At 40.8% G+C, this 21,946-nt stretch overlaps 1 protein-coding gene and 1 long non-coding RNA gene across 3 annotated transcripts in view; one reads left to right on the top strand and one right to left on the bottom strand.

Moving 5' to 3' along the window:
• Nucleotides 1-21,946, top strand: part of LOC117235097 (UPF0489 protein C5orf22 homolog) — a 1,027,617-nt gene that overhangs the window by 783,426 nt on the left and 222,245 nt on the right. The window lies entirely within an intron of this gene.
• LOC117235104 lies at nucleotides 685-20,773 on the bottom strand. The gene is made up of 2 exons (XR_004493618.1): nucleotides 17,220-20,773; nucleotides 685-3,887 (listed from the first exon to the last, which is right to left on the bottom strand). It is a non-coding gene; the product is annotated as an uncharacterized LOC117235104 (long non-coding RNA).

Here is a 21,946-nt window from a genome sequence, read left to right as displayed (position 1 = left end):
CGATCAAAGGCCGATTCGAGCATGAAACCAGGGGCTGTACTTTTTTAATTAACGCACCTTTAATTAGCGGTAAAAATCGTCTTGCTAGCTATCTCAAATTGGACTGTGCCTCTTAAATCAGTTACTGAGACTAACAGGTAAAGGAAAAAGCGGGGAGAGAGCGGGGAAAAAGAAAAAGAAGAAGAGGAAGACGCTACAAAGTAGAGCGTCGATGAAAATACATCATGAGGGCAGGGCCGTGTGTACTTCTTTCCCTTTCCTTCCCCATCTCCCGTGTATTCATTTTTTATCTCTCTTCTTCTTTTTCCCTTTCTCGTTCCCTCTTTCCTCTTACAACCACCTCTTTTCAAATTGACGCCGTGCACGCGAACGAAGTGAAACCGTTCTCTCTAGGTAACCACGACGACGAGGACGGCTCGTGTGAGCGGCCAAGCAACGTCCATAATTAATGATAATTGTTCAACTAGCTTGATGGCTTTAATTAAAGGCAGTTCTGCAATTCCGCGCGCGGCGAGCTTACTCCTATTTTCCCTGTCTCTCTTCTTTTTTCTCTCTTTCTCTCTCTCTTTCCCTCTCCTCTCCCCCTTCATCACACAATCCCTCTCCCTGTACACGTTGTTCGTGTATCCCTTTCCTTCTTTTCCATCGTTCTCCTGTGTTCTGTCTATCTAACCTCTGGTTCTCTTTTTTTTTTTTTCGCTTGCCGCGGTTTTCCGGCACGGCGGTTAACGTTTCAACGAGCCAGCCTATCTCGTAGCCGCATCGAAATTCCCCCGGTTTTGAACTTGACGAATCGAAAACAAAAGGCGATCCATTATTGTCTTCGTGGCAGCATAATGAATCAAGAGCGGTGGAATTTTCATGGTTTCGGCGTGTAATTAGCCGCGGAACGCGAGAATTACCCCGTTAACGATTTCCACGGAACCCTCGTTAGACGAAGGAACACTCGTTACCCGAATGCCCTGTTATTTCGAGCCAGTGTATTTTTATTCCTTGTTGGTTTACTTGCTCCTTTCTCTGCGTTTTACATCGGTGATTCTATTTTTTATTAGGTCTTTTTTTATTAGGTTTCTCTTGTTTCTTCTTTTAACGTCGCGGAACAATCAGATCGAAGACTCGTTAAAAGAAAATCACTGGATAGACCAATTAGATCTTTCGTTAGATCCTGTTACGATTTCTACTGGATTTTATTATTATTTCTAGTGGATTTTTTAAGAAATTTTTTATTCCATGATGAGTTTGATATCGAGATGTATAATTCGTTGAAGCTAATTGTCTTAATACTTGTACATGTAATTGCACACTGTTCGGTTTAATGATTGTATCGTGTGCTTAGTTTCAATGGTAAGTTAATTAGAGAAGATCGTCCGATGTTCATTAAAAATCTAATCAGAAAGGGAAAACGTTCGTCGCTAATTCCGATTAATACGTCTCCCATATCTATCTATGATTAGTACTCTGTTTGAAATCGTTCCAAAAATACTTCTCGCGTAAATACACCTTCAACAGCATTCGCGCGATTGATTTTAGTTACATCTATTAAATGCTGTATTTTCATGCTCGCTATAAACAATCCTATAAATCAGATTCGAACTTTGACCTATTTAATCCAACATATCCTTGATTTATTACTTGCCTACAGAATTCGTAAAAATAGTTTCCACAGTTTCTCGCCATATTTTTAGAACAATACCAGGTTTCTCATAAATAATACCCCGATACAAAATCCAATAGCCACCACCCTCCAAGGTGAATCATATCTCAAGAGAGGCTTTTACCCTCTAAATTTTCGCTAAGCCGAAATTGCAAAGCATCGGACACCCCGAGCATTGGATGATCGAGGCGATTAAATAAAAAAGAAGCGGCTAACCGGTGGACTCATTCGAGCCGGTGGTCCCTCGTAACAGAGACAGAGGTCGAGAAGGCGAAAGAGAAGGTAAGGAAACAGAGAAAGAGAGAGAGAGTGAGAGTGGTCCTTGTCTAAAAGTCGAAGTTATCGTCTGCCTTTTTTACCCGGAGCCCCCCGTGCGGCGCTCCTCGGATTCCACCGTGGAAGAACCCTTTTGCGCGCACGAGAAAAACGCCGCCTCGGCCCTGCCATGTGTTTCGAATGAATTTACATGACGTCCCAGCGTGTAGCTATGTCACTTTTTGCGCGTGTGCGTGCGTACGTACGTGCACGACGGCCAGCATGTGGGCAGAGATTCCCTGCAGCGGCAGATGTTGGACCATCTTCCCGTGTGCCCCTTCGAGATACGAAACTCGCCATGATTATACCCTATCTGCCCGGCGAAGGGCAGGGCCGTATCGTCTTGCTGGATTCTTCGGCGCCTCGCTCCTCTCGGTGACGTAACAGACCCTTCCCAACCACCCCTCGAAGCGCGAAAACATCTTCCCTTTTCTTTACACTTCCTTTTTTTTGTTTCTTTTTTTAGTATCCTCTCTGTTGCCTGTCTTTCGTTCATTTTAGAGTATTCTTATAGGACATTCTTCTTTTTAAATGGTACCAGTGGCACCGCCGGGGGGCTGAATGGACGAGAATTTCTGGGGATCACGAGAAGAGGTAATGGATTCGAGATATGGAATACCTGCTTCGATAATTAATTCGTGCGTTCGAAGGATAAGGAACCGTTGTTTATGCAAATTCATATTTTCATAAACATAATAAACCTGTTAACCCGGGAACAGTTAATCTGGTTCTTAACTCTCTCACAATTAGGTATGGTAATTTCTTTATTCGGATCATTTCTAACGCACCGATTCATTTACTTTTGCTGAAAATAAATTCTACGATGTTTTACATCTTTGAAATTGATTTGTCGCTGTTGACTTTTAATTTCAAAAATATACATGTTCTTGGTATATACAGAGTCGAGGTCTTTTTATATCTTGCATTTCCTTTTCTCCCTTCAATTAAGACTATGCAGTCAGCAGTCGTTAAATCGTAGTAGCCTGTATAATGGAACATTACTCGAAAGGTAAAAAACATAGACAACTGAAAATATTTCAATGTATCTTGGAAAATGAAAAGATATTAGATTTATAGTTCTTGTATGTCTGCTTTTCGTTCTTTCTTGTTATTGTTACACGTTGGGCGTTTGGTGGAAGAGTTTAGAGAGAGAAGTATGGGTTGGTCATTAGGGACCTCCCGTGTGATGACGGTGAGAACGGTGTCTAGGGGGTAGTTGGAACGGAAGTGTAGATACTTTTATTGCCCGCGGGAGGTGGAGCAATGATTTTTGTAGAATCCGTTGATGCAGTGTAAATGGAGATAAGTGGACTTTTTTCGAGATAGCCGGGTGTCTGTGCGTCCTGTTTTTTGGTAGTTTGTTCAAAGGGGAGATTTTTAGAGCGGGGCGTGGCCGCCAGACCGTGGTTTGTTTGGAAGTATTCCCTGATAAGTGGAACGAGATAATTCGACGAGATTTCAGTCCGCGTATATCATTTCTCTGACAGTGACGAATTTATGGGGAAACTTTTTAACCGTAGACCGCTCACGGTTTTGTAGATACCAGGTATTTTTTCAAATTTTACGCAATCCGGCCGTTAGAAAGCACTTCTTTAATATTCGTCGATCAAACGTATGATTTTTCTACTTTACTCTTAGGACTTGAAATATTATATCGATTATTTATATATATATATCATATTAAACATGTGCGACTGAAATTTCAAACTGAACGAAACGTTTAACGAAAATATCAATCACGGACCACTTCACTGTGACCATAGACATTGTCAAAAAAAAAATTCATTACCATCACCGTGAATTCGTGCACTGCGATCGAAATCGACACTTCCGATTTTCCCGTCAATTTGACGGAAGGGGATCCTTACCAAATACCGCCACTAAGCAACAAGCACACTTCCAACCGAGCGTAGCACACCTGAAACAAACAGAAAAGTCGTCGATCAACATGACTGCACGAAACGAATACGTTACTGTCGAGAAGGGATAACAGGTAGGGGTATCAAAAAAAAAAAAAAAAAAAAAGAAAAAAAGAAATTCACTGTACAACGCCTATTTTCGCGTGAAACGGTGTTCGAACAAGCTGTAACGAGTTTCTCGGATTACAAGTGTACTCGATACTGGCTCACCGAAAAATGGCAAGGATGAAAGGAAAAAAAAGAACAGCCTGTAAATGCGCAAAAAGTTGGTCAATCGAATGACGGTCCAACGATATCGCCGCGATTTTTCGGTATTTTTCGACCGTATTTTTGACGGAATGATTTATTTCTCTTTTTCTCCTCTTTTATTCCTTCTCTTTCTTTTTTTTTATTTTTTTTTTACCATTGCTGACTGTTTGGCCCACGTCGGACAAGCGATAATTCGAACCTTCGTTTCGAGATACAGGAAATGAATGTATGATTTTACCCATGCGCTGCCGCTTAATAATAATTATTATTATTACGAGCCGGGGTATCAATCATATGGATATCGTGACCCACTATCGCAAATCACGGAGACACGGTGGCATGTCCAGTGAGAACGCGGCGAATTTGAAAAGAGAGAAGAAAACAAGCGTCGCCGAATATCACTTTCGTCTCTTGACGTAAATGCATATGAAGAAACGATAATGTCGCGGAGAAATTACATGCTCGAGGTCTCTTTCGCCCTGTTATGGAAAAATCGTTATTATGTAAATTGAACGGCCAGAAAAATTGGCAGTCGTACTGATTGCGTTTCATTTCCAGCGGGACGTATGATATTTCCGAAGGAATTAACGTTTTTGGCAAAATGTACATATGCGATATTTAAAAGCGGGTATTCGAGTGTCGCATTTATGTTTGATAATTTTGAACAATATAACTGAAAATATGGTAGTTTATGAACGTTATTTCGGACTTCAATTTGAAATCGAATCTTCTGCTCAATAATAATAACATACTAATTTGGTAATATTCCTGTTTTCCCAAATCATAAAATATGAATAATATCGACATGTTCTTATTATATTTTCTTTTGCAGCGTCGAAAGAGAATATCATTTCTCTCAGTTGTTTACGAAGACTTCGACTATAGAATATTCATTATCTAACACTATTATAACCTAACGAATCTAGAATTAAAGCAACCTGAGACTTCGCGCCATCGAATACACCAAGTCAATCATATTTAAAGTAAGATTCTTCCTAAACCGATTGAAATGGAGATATTTATATCATTTCCTACTTATTAGACTGTAGATTTTTATCCAAATTTATATTTTTACAAACAAAGCTAAAGAAATAAAATCTGAATAGAGATTCGTTATACCCTCAACGTATCATAACGAGGGCCTCATATATTTTGTATATTTTTGCATATTATGAGCATCCTGTACACTTTCAAACACTTAAATTCCGCATAAATACATAAAGATTCCCTAATTACCATTAAAAGTATCAGATCAAAAATATCAGTGATATCTGAATATCATTTCGAACTTCAGAAGCAAAATTCGTCTCGCGATTCAGTCTTCACGCGCATCATCACCGTCCGTAAGATCAAGACAATGTATGTTGGTCTTGTTCGCGCGCAAGATGCGAGCAACTGTTGGATAACAGAGGCACGAAATGAATTCAAATTAGCAACAGCGTCGGGTCCGGCAGGCACGATTGTATCTTTCGCATCGCGGCTGCAACAACCAGCAACAACAACTTTTTTGTCGCAAATCGATCCCAGCCGAAAAGCCAATTTCATGCTCCGTTCAAGACGCGCTTCGGCTTCGCTCTTAGCGCATTACGTATTCCGGCCTGCCCCGCCTTCTCATATTATTGCTCGACTCTCTCTGCTTTTTCTTCTCCTGTTTTTTTCTTCCTCCTTCTTTTTTTTCATTCCCAACTTTTTCTTGTTCTTCTTCCTCCTTCTTGTACCCTCTACCTTGTGCTCGTTTTCTTCATCATCTTCTCTCTTTTCTGCCTGGTCCTTTTTCTTTTTCTCTTCGTCTTCTTCTTCGGGGTTAGGTTATCAGGCTCCACGGTAAACCGAGCGTTCATTATAATCGCATCAAGACGAGGATGATGTCGACGGGGGAGGGCAACAGGCCCCAGGAAAGGGCACTGGCCAGCGGATTCTTCGACGTAATTTTGTTCTACGACGTGCAACGACCCGGCTAATTTCGATCGGGCTGCCTCCAGATCTCGAGAATCACGCGGATTTCTGCCTCCGTTCTCTTTCGATCGCGCGTGAATTACGCGGATGTTGCCGTGGTCAATCAAATTATCGATCGAGCTGGGTTTTGAAATATTGAAAATATTATTATAGAATACATTGTAATAGGTGGATAATTGATTTAAGCTACTTGAATTTTGCTCTTGAACTTTATTTCTGTGTTGCAAAATCTTTCTTTACACACTTTCTGATAACCACTGTTATGGTGTTGATCTGTTTGATCTTTGAATATTTGCGGAATATCGTCCTTCTCAGTTAAAATATCCTATCTACGTACACAAATACGATATATGTAGTATACAGCAAAATGTATTGTCATGTTGTTTAATACATGATTTAAATTTATAGTCCGTTGAGTCTATGAAAAGGTAGAAAGTACTGGTTCTATCTATTTATTGCTCTGTAATTTGTGCGTAATTTGTTGTAATGAGAAAAAAATATTTGCAATCTAATTCAATGGTGAATAATACGAGCGTTAAAAATGTAGCTTTGTTCGTGGTTTGGGAACTTTTGATCTCTTTATAATATTTGAAATTATCGTCTTAATGCGTTTTAATTAAAGTCTTCGTATATTTGTGTTAATTCAACGTTTGGTAATATCCAGCAATAATCAGTAATCTTTGTGAAAAATGAGATGTAAATGATTCCCTTGTGTTTTTAGATTTCAAAAAAGCTATGTGAAATTGTTTCTTTTGTATTACTGATAATTAATCATTAATGCAGTTTTCGGCGACAAATGTTCAATAAATTAATTGAAACATTTAATGGATTCTCCGTTATTTTGATGTTTTTACTGCAGGTAATTAAAATTGCTTTCTCCTCTTTTCAATTTTACGATGCTTCGTGACATTAATTAATTTTTAAACACTTTAATGGCATCGCTGCTATTTTGCTGTTGCAAAGCGCCGCTGTCATTAAACGCTTTACATCGTGGAAAATTTATAAAATGCTATTAAATTCTCTTTATCGTTGCTAATTATTGAACGTTAACGTTGTTAAATCGTAATTTCGTAGCTATCTATTTTCAAAAAAAAAAAAAAGAGAAAAATACGAATTATTGCTTAAAATATCAATGATCTGTATTTATATATTTTTTCTTTTTGTAGAATTATCAAAATAATTAAAATGTCCAATTTATAATCTCCTTAGAAAATTTATAGATTTTCAGTACATACCAAATTTTTAGGAATTCGAAGGATTTATCATCATTATTTATTTATCTGTATATCTTTTCACATATCATTCATTGAAATTTCTAAAACACAAATTTTCTATCCTAATCGTTAAATCAACCAACTCGAGAATATTATAAGATTAGCTACAAAACTCTTCTAAACATTTTTGATAAAAAATCCAACCAACCAAAATACTTCAAAATCATTAAAACTTCCATTAAAAGTCAAAAGCACCAACAACTCCATAAAATCATTTAAACGAACAAACGCACGTTTACTTTCAGTTTTTGAATAATAAACATGAAATAATGGCTGCACGAAAGGGTTCAAGTTATGTAACTGTTTGTTCCACATCGAAAGGCAGTTTTTCTAAATTCCGGCCGTGTCAACCCTTTACCTGCTCCCCCTAGAATAAATATTGTCAGGATGGATCCACCTCGTATTATATTATAATAACGCGGGCATACTAATAGAACGTGCGAAGGTTTGTCAGAAAACGAAGGTTTCCAAGTAGGTACACAGATGGTCCAGCAGCTTCGCCCTTAACCCTTCGACGCGGAAATTTCCTTGTGTCGGAGAATGATGGGTCGAGAGGGGGGAGGGGCACCTATTAATATTCCTTAGACGACAAGCATCCCGTGAGAAAACTCCCCAAGGGTGTTTTTCTTTCACTTATTAGCATAAGGCGATGATCCTTTCGTTTCTCACGAACCCTGCCCCGTTTATCGTCTCGATTAATGAATTCTGGATACCTTCAACTCAATATTTCCTTCTATTCAATCAGCTTGAACCAATATATTCTTTGTTTCACAATTTATTTCATTTCAGAATCTCTTTTGACAATTTACAGAGCGTAAGAGTATAAGAGGCGTGTACAAGGTTTTACATGATACGTGGGGAAATTTAATTTTAGCCGTTTTCAAAAGTACAAAGCTTGAATTTTTATCGAGTCCGTATTAAAAAAAAAAGTTTATCGCGTGGATTTCTATCTATATGAACTTCCATACGTGAGAACTTTGAATTTGAAAAATTTGATACAAAGTTTTTATATCTATACATTCGTAGAATTGAGCTGTTTTAATGACAGATTAGTAGTAATCTGAACTGGAAAATTTAAGTATGAAATACTTTCTATGTAGAAAATTATATGAACTTTATCTATATACGTATATTCCTAAATTTTGATGACAAAGCTAACGGAGAATTGAACGGAAAAATTGATGTAAAAATTGCTATATAAAAAATGCCATATGAATTTTAACATTTATACATTCGTAAATCTAACCATGTAATGCCAAAACTAACAGTGATTTGAACTGGGAAATATATAACCCACGTGTCAGATAGTTAACGGTTCTTTAAGCGGTGTTCCTATCCCTATGCAGAAGGTAGGACGAATTTTCATAAAATTCCCATAAATAACCGTGCTTATTTATGCACAATATTTATACGCCATGCATGACCTGAAACGGTAGCCCTACTAAAATTTTAAGCATAGGTATCGACCTACGTCGCTTCGAAAGGGCTGCATGTGAAGAATAGACGATGCTACCGCGACACACCTGTAAACTATCGGATTCTTTCACCTTCGGCATTCACGCTCGAAAAAGGTTACTTTCAAGATATATCGTCATCATATTCTGTTTCAAAAACGGTCGCATTCTCGATGCAAAGTTTGACATTTGTCGGAAGATAATGAAATCGAAATCGATACTTTCACGATGATGAATATGTAACGATAACGTATTGAACATTTCATATCTTCCATATGCAATGTTCTAATAAAATTGTTTCTTTTCTATGAAATATGTATATATTCCAAGATTTGTTGTACAGTTAAAAATATATAATACAATTTACATCGAAGTATACGATGATTGTTCTGTTTTTCGGACTTGATCTCATTGCGTAAAATGTCAAAGTTACATCATGAAATATTTGAGCTTTTGAAAGAAGTGAAATCTTCTATTTAACATACGAGAATCTTCCGAAAAGAAGTCGCAGGAATTCTAAAGAATTTCATTCAAAAGTCATAAGAATAGAATCTCTTATTATCGGTAACATTACACAGAGATCTTAATTTTTCAACAAAATAAACGAATTAACATTAAAAAGACACTTCTGAAAATGTATTAAGTCTCCAATAGAAAAAGATCACGAAACCACATACGCGTGTTCTTGAAAAAGGAAAGGAAACCACGATCACAAATGATCAGACGTTCCAGCATTCGTTCACAAACGTACACCACGGACTACCGAGTCCAGCCGTGTCTTTATCCTCTTCATAAACGCAAAAATCACTTTTCTGCCGGCCTGCCCACGCAATAACGATCCCATTAGCCCCCCAAATCGTTCTCTAGATCGTCACTAAATTATCCAATAAAGTGCAGCGCCGTTACTCTCGTCCAATACCCGTCACCGGTTATGCACGACACAACTTTTCTCGCTTGTGGCACGGAACAATTCCGTCCGACGATTATCCCTCTTTTGCCTTTCTATTCTTTTCTCTCTGTCTCTGTCCAACCAAAATTTTCCAACTCTTAACGAGAGCAGAAGAGTGGGAAAAATGCGAAGTGAACGAGAAGGAGAGAAGAGTAGAAAGTTGGCGTTGAAATCCGTGGAGATGAAAAGAAGCAAGTAGACAAGGGGTTGAAACGCGAGGCGAGTGGGAGAGGGTGAACGCAGAGGAAAAGTCACGTAGAACTTTTTTTCCGGGTGGTGAATTTTTCGAGGCCCTCGATGGCGTAGGGTGTCGAGAGGGAAAAGGAAGAGAAAAAGAGAGTCAGTCCCCATCGTCGCGAAATCGACGAGCAAATACTTAAGGCGTAACCTCGTTACGCCGGCAGCCAGTGGAAAAGCGAGAAAAATCCACTCGACGACGCTGCTGGCGGCGGCGACGGCGCGGAAAACTCGCTTCCGGTCGTTCGACGTCCCTTCGACCGGTTCAAATGCCAACACGGGGTGTGGAAAGGCGAGAGGCGCCCGTGAAAAATGGCCCGCTAGAGTCGAGCTGTTCGAAAAAAACGCACAGAGGGCTAGGTCTCGCGGAAGATTTCCTCGCGAGACCCTTTGACGAGCAGGAACAACCTCTTCGATTTTGTATGGCTCGGCGAGAACTCGGGGGAAAATTGATCAGTTGAGTTGGTTAGGCTGACTGAGGATCGAGTCGGAGAAAGAATTCGCTCGAGGCATATATTTATGTTTGAGCAAACATGCCAAAGGTGTTTATGTAGGTAGCGAAATTCATTGGCAGAATTATGAACAACTTGCTGAACGAATTGTGGGCGAGTTATGATTTTGATGTAAGAGTTAGATGCTTATTATATGGTGTATTATATGACTCGAAGTGGTTCTTTTTCATCATTAGATAAATGCACGTGATTGTACGATATACGTGATCTTCTTGCAAAAGTTTCATCTTAGATTCATCATAATGAACGTTACATGTTATCGTACATGAATATTTATAAGAGGCAAATATGGTGAAACAACTTTAGTTAAGACATAATTAAGCGAATATTCTGCCATTAGTTTAGTTAGGATGTAACGAAGTGAATATTTTGTTAATTACAATCGCTCCTAATAGCAAAACACACGAACTTATCATAATTTCAATCTCTCATCGCGCAGTAGAAAATGAACAACATAGACCGAACAAATTCTACACCACGAAGAAACGTGACGTTAAAGAAATTGGAAGCGATATAGAGACAGCAAAAAGCTGACAGAGGAGACAAACTCAAACGAGGTAACAACGAGGAACGTGGACGATAAAGAGAATTACATAAAAGGGGATGAATTGTATAGAAAGGCACGGGAGTTCGTACAGGGAGTCAGGCATTATATGCTCCGACTCGTGCTAATTACACCAATTTGAGTTAAAATGGGCTAAGTAAAGAGATAAATTGATGGCCGTGCGCCTCGAGTAATTACCTAATTCGGCTATGCGTAATTACCAACGATTAGGGTGTCGCTTTCGAGACATTTCTCAGGCAGCTGCAGGTGATACAGATACTATCGCAGATGTCTAATTCGCGAACAGTAAGCATATTTTGTGAATTGACAATTTTATGTTAATTGGACTATCAATTTGGTTTGCAGTTTATAAGATAAAGTTGATACTATTATACAATAGAATTTGTTAATACTGGCAAGTTGCAAAATTTCGCTAATGACATTAGCTACATTGTGCAAGTAGCTCTGACGTTTATAACTATAAGTAGGAAATGATCGCTAGTATATACACTTAAATAAAACATGCGATCGCACTCACAGTCGAAATACTGAAAACTTTCAAACATGTTGTAATATAATACCTTCTTTTCGCAAAGAATCATCAATCTCGGATACTATCCAAATTTCAAAACAAGCATGGGCGGACTATATTATACTGTGCTATTATATTTGAAAATATAAAAATTCTCAGATTTAGAATACTACTACACTAGCTTCCTCTTACAAAGAATTGAAAAACAAATTTCCACGTTTCCATCCACGACTTCAACTCTATCCTCTCAACTATACTTCGGAGTATCCACCTACCTCGGAGACGTAACAAAAACGGTACACTGCGAGGTAAACGCAATCGAAAAGTTTCGTAAGGGGATTTGTTCCCGCGGCCCGCAGGTCGGGAGTGGCTCGGTCGAAAGAAAGCCAAAGGTTTTAGAATAAATCAAGTAGAAAGACTGCGTGGGTCCACGACTAGAAAATATTCGGCGCTCGCTTTGTACGAGGCCGCTACGCGGGACAGGCCTTAAAACGAACACGAGGAAATCGAACGGCGACTCGATACGACGAGGACGGAGAGCAAACCGCTGGATGAAGAACAGGGACCAAACGAAAGAGTACGAACGAGAGAAAGAGAGAGGTGAGATGAGGCCAAAAGGAGGCGAACGAACGGACGGGGCCCAGGCCACGTTACAGCAGCTACGACTGAAGATATCAATCAACGGGCGCATTGTGCTCAGGGATAATTTGACGCGCGGCTGAAAGGGCCAGATCTCAAATTCCACGATCGGATAATGGCCCCTATAAGGCCCAGGAGAAGGCAGAACCTCTGGGGTATATCTACCGAACCGCAGCTTGTACCCAAAGGGACGTTCGACGAACGCGCGCGCACGAGCAACGCGATTGTCTTCTTCTGGGGGTCTAAGCCTTTATTTTCGTTCCGAGACACATTGTCCCGCTTCTTGGAACGCATTACTCAGGAACCGCGTAACGAATCGATCGCATCGATTTCATTCACGACGCTATCCGATACTACCGTTCTCGTTTTCTCTCTTTTTCTCTCTTTCCGAGGTGGTTGGTCGATTGAGTGCTTAAATCTCGACGACTTTTAAACCTACCAGGTTTCACTGGGTTACTCACTGGGTAACAGAAGTGTTCGTGACTTTGCGTGGAGCGATGAAGATGAACGAAGCTGCGGCATTTTGGGCATATTTTAGGAAGTGAGTGCCAGAAAGGAGATGAACGTTTTGATATGGAAATTGGAAATGGAGGAAGTGTTCTGAGTTCACGTTTGGTATATTGTTGAGAATACAGGAGAATGTTCGCCTTACTGCAAGATTTGTTTTAAGGTGTCCTTTCCTTTGTCGTATTTGTTGCTTGGCGATTAAAGTTGGAAACGAATTTTATTAAAGTTTTGAATGAAAAAAAATAACGATCAAGATGATTATTGTAGCTGACCGACTAATTCAATTTATATTTGAAGTTATATAATATTTTACGATATTTGAACTTTATTAATAATCTTGAAGTGTATGATAATTTTTATCCGTGTATTTTCAAATATAGTAACGAATCACTCGAACGATAATAGCGTATAGTCTATTAAAGTGGAACAGAGGGCTCACGCGGACGAGGTTCGTGATTTCTACTCAAAAGGATAAGTCACAAGTTAATTTCATTTGTTATATTTGCTTAGATTATATTTCATTGCCATTTACGTGTTCGTGTGAATTTTTCATTGGATTTGTTATTTTACATTCAAACAGAATGATAACAAATGAATTCCTTTTTATGTGACAGATATTTAAACAATCTCGATAAATTAACAGGTGGATAAAATCATTAGTTACTTCGGTACTACTCGATGTTCGACTTCGTCAATTTCAGAATTTGTACGCAATACACGTTCTACGTAATTGCACATAATTCTTTTCTCATCCCCCTGGAACCATATAATTTCAAACAACTATCAGACTTCTTGTACAACAGTAGAAACTTCAAACCAAATATACCATAATCCTACATCTGCCCTACAAGAAACACCTAAAAACTTCGAACTAATTACATCAAACAAAGTTGAACAAAATATTTCAGACGAACTCTTACATTTGGCAAGTCAAAGCTCCACCATTCGAATTAGAGTCTCGTTCACTTTCGTTCACGTCCACATTTTAATACACGTTCCTACTTCGCAATCGTAAATCAAGTCAATCTTCGAGCAACTACAGTTCACTTCGAAGCGAAGCGTTGAACATGTTCAGCGTCCGACGGCCAGGGGTCTCATGATCGAACATATATTTAAAGCTATGGTTACAGTGTTTTAACGAACTGTCTATTCTAATGGATACACGAGAGCAATCAAACGTGTACCGTACATACTGGTTCACGAAAGTATTTGAACAATTACCAGAGAAAACGTATACGTACATGGAACATGACTGTCATGACCATATTGATCAATTTTGAAACTAATTCGAAAATAGATACAGAAATTACAAAATATTTATTGCACACAGATATTAAGTAAAATACTAGTGAACAGCTATCTTAAGCATGTAATATGTAAGAATATGTAAAGTAAGAAAACGGTGCCACTGAGTATCGAGACTTTTTAAAATGATTGACTGTTTAAATATTTTTGCGATCACTGCGGAATATATACTTGTAACAAATATCTTTTAATTTCTATATATACTTATTTTCAGATTTGTTTCAAACTTTACCGATACCGAATAAATTTCAAATTATTCCGCACGCCTCTGCAAATTCTTACGAGCGTATGCTTTCGATCGTCAGACGTTTCGTTCGTCAGAACACGTATCCATTGCAAGCACAGCCTAAACTCGTTTGTTTTTAACTAAACGTTGTCAAGAGTTTCGATTAGTTTCGAACCACTGCCCGCACGAAAATCAGGCGACGACTTATCGAGCAAGATTTATACCCGCGCTGCGCATTCGAGACGTCGAGGCGCGATTTCGAAACGCTTCTAACCGCAATGAATTATAGAAGCTGCCTGGTTTTGTGTCCCGGCGACAAGGACGATAAAAAATCGTGCGTACGCTCGGAGGCTGTTGCGCTAGCCTCGTGACGCCGTGAAATATTGCGGCGATATCCGTCTCTAACGACTTGATCGCGTGTGATTAATACTTTTCTTGATAGTTCCCTCGACGAACGATCCGAACTTCAACGTCCCCGAGACTTCTTCTTATCAGACCTTCGCGTAAACCGAAAGATGGATTTTGAGTATGAGATTTGTTTTACTGAAGTTTTGAATGAAATTCGAATAATGGATTGGAGAATTTGATATTAATTATCGTGGAGTACTCAGTGAATAGCTGTCATTAGTCGTCATTCGAAGGTTTTATTAATCTTTTACTGCGAATACGCATTCATCTTATACAGGAAAGATGCGTTTTTGTTTGTAAAAGCGAATAAGTGCGATTAAGAAATATCTGGTTGATGCGACGAAGTACAGTTGCAATTAGGAAATTGAAGAAACTTGATTAATTTCTGAAGTTTGAAGACAGTAACAGACTGATATTTTGAATAAATTATATTTTTCCTTTGTGATGCTCGTATGAAATCATGCGATATTTGGAAGCTAATTTTTGTAGCTACAGTAGGTTGATGTTATCACACTTTCGACGATACGTCATCATATCGTAGATTACATGATTTCGAAACAAATGCGCTACTTAAAAATTTGAATTAATTTCTATTATAATATTAATGAATATTTTTGCCAAAATCTCTACTTAAAATTCCACACAGGTTTCAGAATTTCACAAGATGTAGACAAACACGCTTCAAATTAACGAATTCTTTTTTCATCCCATTAAACGTAAAGGACTCGAATGTGACACTTAATTCCTTACCTCTAAAAGAAGCCAATCTTCTTTCTTTTATTTAAACTCAAACTATTCGAATTCAGAAATCACTTTACCAAATTCCAGCTCTCGAACATAACACTTAGTTTCTTTTCGTCAAACGCGTAATCAAACAACAATTTTCTTTCAAATCTAACTCAACCTAAGTTACTTGAGCCCAAAACCGGTTTCTTAATTCTAATTCAAACGCAACACATAATTTCTCGAATTTATCAAACGCACGATCCAAAGAAACAAATTTCGTTTCAAACTTGACTAAACCCGAGTTATCCACAAATTCAGAAATCACATTACTCGCAACTCGAACGTAACATTTAGTTTCCCGTATTTGTCGAACATGCAACTAGAAGAAACCCATTTTCCTCAAAATTTATCCAAGCCTAATCTACTCAACCTCAAGAACCACTTTATCTAATCCCATCTTCCTGTTCAGTTTCCAAACATAAAACACTATCAAGTCAACTCGATCTCCGACACAATACCGCCATAATCAACTTACACCGAGAGTGCCACGAATCTTTCCAAGATCTTCGAACAGGTAACCGCATGCGTCACTAAATAATACTCTACCTCGATTTTCCCTTGAGGTAGCCGGAAAGCTGAATGGAGCACTTGACTTCCCGATTCTGTCGAACGCAGGATTAAGAGGTCCACACGAGCCATCGAGAGAAAGAAAGAGAGAGTGAGAGAGAGGGAGAGAGAGAAAGAGAGAGAGAGAGAGAGGAAGAGGAACGACTCTGTCGCTATTTTCGAGGATACAATGCGACCCCGAGGGCGCGGTTACCTGAACACGTGCTCCTCTGTTCGTCCGAATACGAGGAAATTTTTTGACACGCGAGACACCACCGCTCTACAGGTGGACTCTTCTCGAGCTGCAGATTTGCGGTCAGTCTGTTTGCCTAACAGGTGGATCTATCCCGTGGACGATCGGTTGGGAAATTGTTTCCCCTGTCTACCGTACCAATCACGAGATAACTCCTTCGGGAACTTCGAACTTTGTTCCACGTTCGCACGAACAAATTTACCCAGTACTAGAAAGTTAGTGTTTATCGAGGAAAATCGAAGCTGGAAGCGTCGAAGGTTCGTGTCACTCGCGAAAATCTCTCGATTCGATAGCATCGCTTTAGCTAATGGTACCTTCGTAGGTTGAGTGAAAACCACTTTCAAAGCTAATTCGTGTAATAGGTTTGAATAGAGACAGTTGGACGACCAGTAGGTTCGAGTTATTGAGTAAAACTTCGTTTAGTTGAACGCTTACAGTTCATATAAGCGGAGCTCATGTAATAGACATGTTCACTGGTTCTTCCTGTTGCAATGATTTTTTACGTAATTGGAATTCACGTAGATTCGATCGCTACCTAGCCAGACACTAACTAAAATCTCGTTCCAATAAATGAAGTTTCGCTGTAAATATGGAAGAAGAGTAGGATACTGCCTGCTGTCTCAACAATCTGACAAGTAGTGAACTGTGTGGCTTGTTCGATCTCATAAAATTTGATCATGGTGAATTATATTCACTTTCCGATTTTTCACTCGCAAAAGGCGTCACCGTTTCAAGATTGGAAAAAATAGCGCAAGATCGTATTATATCAAATAACGTTTTCATATCTACACTTCACCATAAATAAACGCGAGGTCGATCGAAAAGAGCGAATAGGAAGCTTCTTCAGGTATAAAGGATAATTCAGGGAACGAGTTCGAGTACCGATCGGACGCGATCGAACGGGAAATCTCGTGAAGGTATTTCATCGGCTTTATTTACGGTGTTGACTCTTACCTCACTTGTTCTTCAACGGTGATTTGTGACGATCTGTTGGCGAAAGAGCCGTCGGCTGCTAACACGTCCGTAAAGCGTAACGTTTTCTTCGTACTCTTCAACTACTTTCGTTGACGATAAGAATCATCGTGTTGCTATTCCTTCCACTTTTTCTCAATTATTTTTGCTTTGCCGTTTACTTTGTTTTAAATTTAATCACACATTTTCATATGTTTCTTCCTCGGTGCATGGTCGATCTTCCCCGACAGATTTACACTATCCCGCACTAGGAGTAACGGTTCGGTGCAAAAATCTCGCCGTACGACTCGCCAATGCGTGAACGGTTTTTCGTTATTCGATGCTCGTTACGTAACAATCGAACGGCACCACATATCTGACGAGCAACGAAGGAAATTCTACTTTCGAACGGCTTCACCGATCTTCGGAATTGCGACGGCTCGTCGTGCTCGTCGATTCGCCATCGTTTTCACCTTTTTTTTTCGGGCCGCGGTTTCGCAAAGTGAACGTATACGTGCCGAAGATTATCAAGCGCAGATCGTTCGCGCGATTCGGAACACCACGTGGCTCGACGCGAGGCCGAGCACAAACCGTTCGAACGAGCCCTACGTGTCTTCCCAACAATCTCACTACGAAGTGATAATTCGTTTCTTTTTTCTTTTGGTTCACTCGCCGAATGTCGAAATTTCGAATAACGAAACTTCATTGCGAACATTGACTTCCGCTGGAATTTAGAATCTTGCGGTTTGGAACAGAGTGTTGCGTATCATCTTCGAGCGTTGTCGAAGCGACTTCTCGATATCCAACGTCTTCTGGAATTCTTTGCGATTTTACATGCTCCCACAATGATCGTCTCTGGTGATTTCAGTCGCGACAACCGTTTATTTAGTAAGATCTTCTTGAACATCTGTTAGCTTCGAGTACGGCTATCGAACGACTGCCGAGCGTTCTCGAAGACTTCGATTGTTCGATTGCTTGTCACCGGTTGCGACGAATCTCGTATCAGGGTAGATTCAAAGAGACAGAGTTGGAATCGTCTGAGACCAAGTCTGTCTCCTTGAACCTTCTCCAATTCGTTTGCCGTGTCCAATCGTGTATCTTCTCTTTCACCACTGGATGCGATTTCTCGCGTAAATTCTTCTATAATGGTTCCCTTACGCGTGATGTTTCTTCAAGATCGTGGTAGTCTACGACCATCGTAGAACGGATCAGGCAAATCCGATCACGGAAGCTGTACTCCGGCCTTTCCCAGATGCTGATTACTGCTTCATGTTCAGGAAGGGACAGCAGAGGAAGAGTGTAGTAGATGAAGAGACTGCCCAGGAAGGTTCACACTGCCCGGCGGTCTGATCGCTGACGACTGAACGCCGTGGTAGCGTTTCGCCGCGTAGTAAGCCGGCTCTCACCCCGCCATCGGCCTCTCTTTCTCTGCCTCTCCACGAGGAGTGAGCGAGAGAGACAAATGATCGAAAGAAACGAAGAAAGAGAGAAAGAGATACAGAGAGCGAGAAAGCGAGAGACACCCGTCCTTTTCGTCCCACTCTGACGTTCTGCGCGTCCTGAGAGCAACATGCCCCCGTCCTCGTACTCGCTCCGTTCTCTGCATTCATCCCCACCAATTCCTTTACGTTCTACCCCCACCGTATCGCCACGGTTCCCCCACTACTAGCCGCGGGGTCCCCACCATCGCGCTTTGAAAGTTCTTGCGATCACCGCTGGGCGGCACCAGCGTCCAAACTCTCGAGCGGGACACCGTTCGAGCGTGGCGGGCAACAAAGGTCCCGTCGGTTAGCGCCGTTATGTGGGAGAGAACGCGCTCCCCTGGTTGGTGGAAGGGGAGTGGTAACCACTGGTGGGGAGTCCTCGACTTCCCCTATCGTCGTTCTGCCACCACGTTTCCCCTCCAGTTTTATCGCTCCTCCTCCACCCCCACCGACGCGGCACGTGTTCCGTTCCACTCGGTCTCGTGCGGAAAACGATCGTCCGTCCTCGTCCTTGTTCGCCCTGTGCCGGAGTTCCTGGTAGGGGTGGTGAAATATCGTCGGTGGAGGGGATGCGCGAGAAATATCGCGTGGTAGTGGGGAGCAGAAGGACTTTGTAATGTAGCCAGCACGCGTCACGCGCTCTTCACGCTGCGATTATATGCTCGTGACTGGAGGAAAAGCGTCGTGATTTTTGGAGGAAATTGGAAGTGTTGATCGTATTAGGCGATCGAGGCTCGTGTTGGAATCTTGGTTATGTCGATTGGAGTAAATTTCAGATCTTTCGACTTCTTTTAAAGCAGCGTTCGTTCATTTTGCTAGTGGAGGTATTTCGATAAAATGAACGACGCAGAGAAAATATAAAGGAACGAATGATTCTGAAATGTCTTTGAAAGTATTGGAACTCGTTTCACCGATTTTGTAGTTATCAGTTGATTTATGGATCAGTTTATCAAGGTTATCGTGGAAACTCGGAGACGTCCGCCACGTAGTGCATCAAACTCGTGGTTGATCGTTGTAGAACGTTTCTTATCGTCGCTATCGTTGAGCGTGTGTTTGTCACGCGGCTTATTTTGCAGCTAACAACGCGGTTATCACTTCTGGCTGCCAAGGTACACACGAGCACTTTCAGCTGTACGACGATAACGCGTTGTTAGTTTCGTTCTGACGAGAAAGCAAACTGGCCTCGAAGGGAGCAATACCTATTTACACACTCGTAATCGTTTCCCGGTTTTCCGGTTTAGGCGACCTCTCGTCAACGATCGAGTCGCCCTATTCCCTTTAAAAGCCATTGCCACCGTGTCTAAGTACATCTTCCCGTGTGTGTTTATATGTGCGACGCACAGCATCATAAATTTGTGGTGGACAGTTTCGAGTCTCTAGCACGCGGATACAAAACGAAACGAAAATAGCTTCTACTTTAAACATACGGTGTTCCCGATCAACATTTCCTATCCGAACGTTCACTATCAAATCTTAAACTTCAAAAGAGTGGCAAGTCGTTAGCCGACCATTACTCCCGTCACTCGACCACGTGATTCCGAATATACGTTCCAAATAAATCTAAAATCGCGCCGCTACTCGTCCGTTGAGCATTCGTTCTTACGCGTATATCCTTCCACAGCACTTTGAAGATACATGACATGATATAATTATACGAACCAAGAAACTTTGAACGATCTTGAGTGCAACGAGCCATCCACGCGTCGCATACGAACTCCTCCTCGGACACGGCGTTCCTTCTTAGTTGATCGCGAAACGATAATCATCGTCGTTCCACGTTCCCGTCACACGAGAAAAGCCTAGCTCAAACTCGATAACGAACTCCACTGACCACTCTAAAACGTCACGTTATATATACACACTTTTCCTCGTCTCGTTAAAATAACCAGCATTACGTCTTGTATAAAATCGTATCGGGAGAAGAAATCACCGTGATTCGAACTCTGTCATCGACGTGAAGATCCGACGTGAATCGTGACGAAGGAAATCGGGGATACCGGCGCGGTTTACTCGACACGAGAAGACAGTATCTCGAAAGAGGGTTGGCACACGTTGAACTGGCTGTTGTCGAGCTCGATCGGTCTGCCCGGAGCAGGCGAGTTTCCCCTTCGCCACTTTCCCTGCGCGCACCCTCCCCCTCTCCGCGTTCCACCGCGCGAAACACACACGGCCGATATATATGTTTCCCCTTCATCCCTTCCCATACCATCCGCGACACTGTCTCTCGTCTTCCTCCCCCGCCGCCGCGAGGACTCGTGAAATTCCGGAATTCCGCGCGTCCGTGGCTCCACCTCCCCCCTCACAGAGCGCGAAATCTTTTTTTAAACTCCGCCTAGCTGCAGTGGGAAGCGAGACGGAGCGACAGAGAGGAAAAAAGCGGAGCAGGCGCGAGCCACTCGGCCTTTTTCCCACTTCTTCCGCGGTGCAAACACGCCGTACGCCAAAACCCCGCCCCCTTTCGACGGGTTCCCCATCGACGCTTTTCCGCTGCCACAGATTTTCCGGGGGAATATGGCTCTCTCTCCTCGAGCCTCTCGAGACGAGGCGGGAGAAACGCTCCACGCAATTCCCACTAGTTAGCGCTATCTGGACATCCTACCGACATCTAGCGGTGGATATTTTTTTTGAACAGGGGTTGTTTCAGGATTTTTCATATCTTCGATGAGGCGCTTTCGCGATTTTGGTTTTATTTTAAGGTATCGATATGACGTATCATTTAGAAATAGTAATAGGCGATATGAGGGACGTTTACGAGTTAAACGATAATAAAATGTTATAGAAAGAATATTTTTTGTAGAATGCAATTGATGAACAAATTTTTATGGTCTGTTAGTTTCAGATTTAGTTAGGTCTGTGTATTTTAGTTGAAAATATTACGTTATTAAAAATATTTGAAAATTGTAGAAATTTACTGCTGTATCTTATGTTGGTAAGAAAGAAAACTCCCCTGTTTTGCTTATCGATCGTATCGTATAAAGTCACTAGACTGGACGTTAGCGACATCTGTTGGTGAGTTCGTCGCAATTCAGGATGAAAGCATCCCTAACGTTTTATTGCATTTTTAACGTAACATTTCGTATGACGCAAAAGTGGCATAATATTCGGAATGATTTTATAGTAAGAATTCAAAAATTTATAATCTCTAATATATGAATTTCATTGTTTAGAGCGGTAATGTTCCTAAACGTAGTTTCAATCCTTTTATGATAGATGATTATACATATAAAAAAAATATTTTATATTTAT

Source organism: Bombus vosnesenskii, unplaced genomic scaffold (assembly GCF_011952255.1).
Source record: "Bombus vosnesenskii isolate JDL3184/JDL3185 unplaced genomic scaffold, Bvos_JDL3184-5_v1.1 scf7180000013314, whole genome shotgun sequence".
NCBI classification, from domain to species: Eukaryota; Metazoa; Arthropoda; class Insecta; order Hymenoptera; family Apidae; genus Bombus; species Bombus vosnesenskii.
This window is presented reverse-complemented; position numbering and strand designations above follow the sequence as displayed.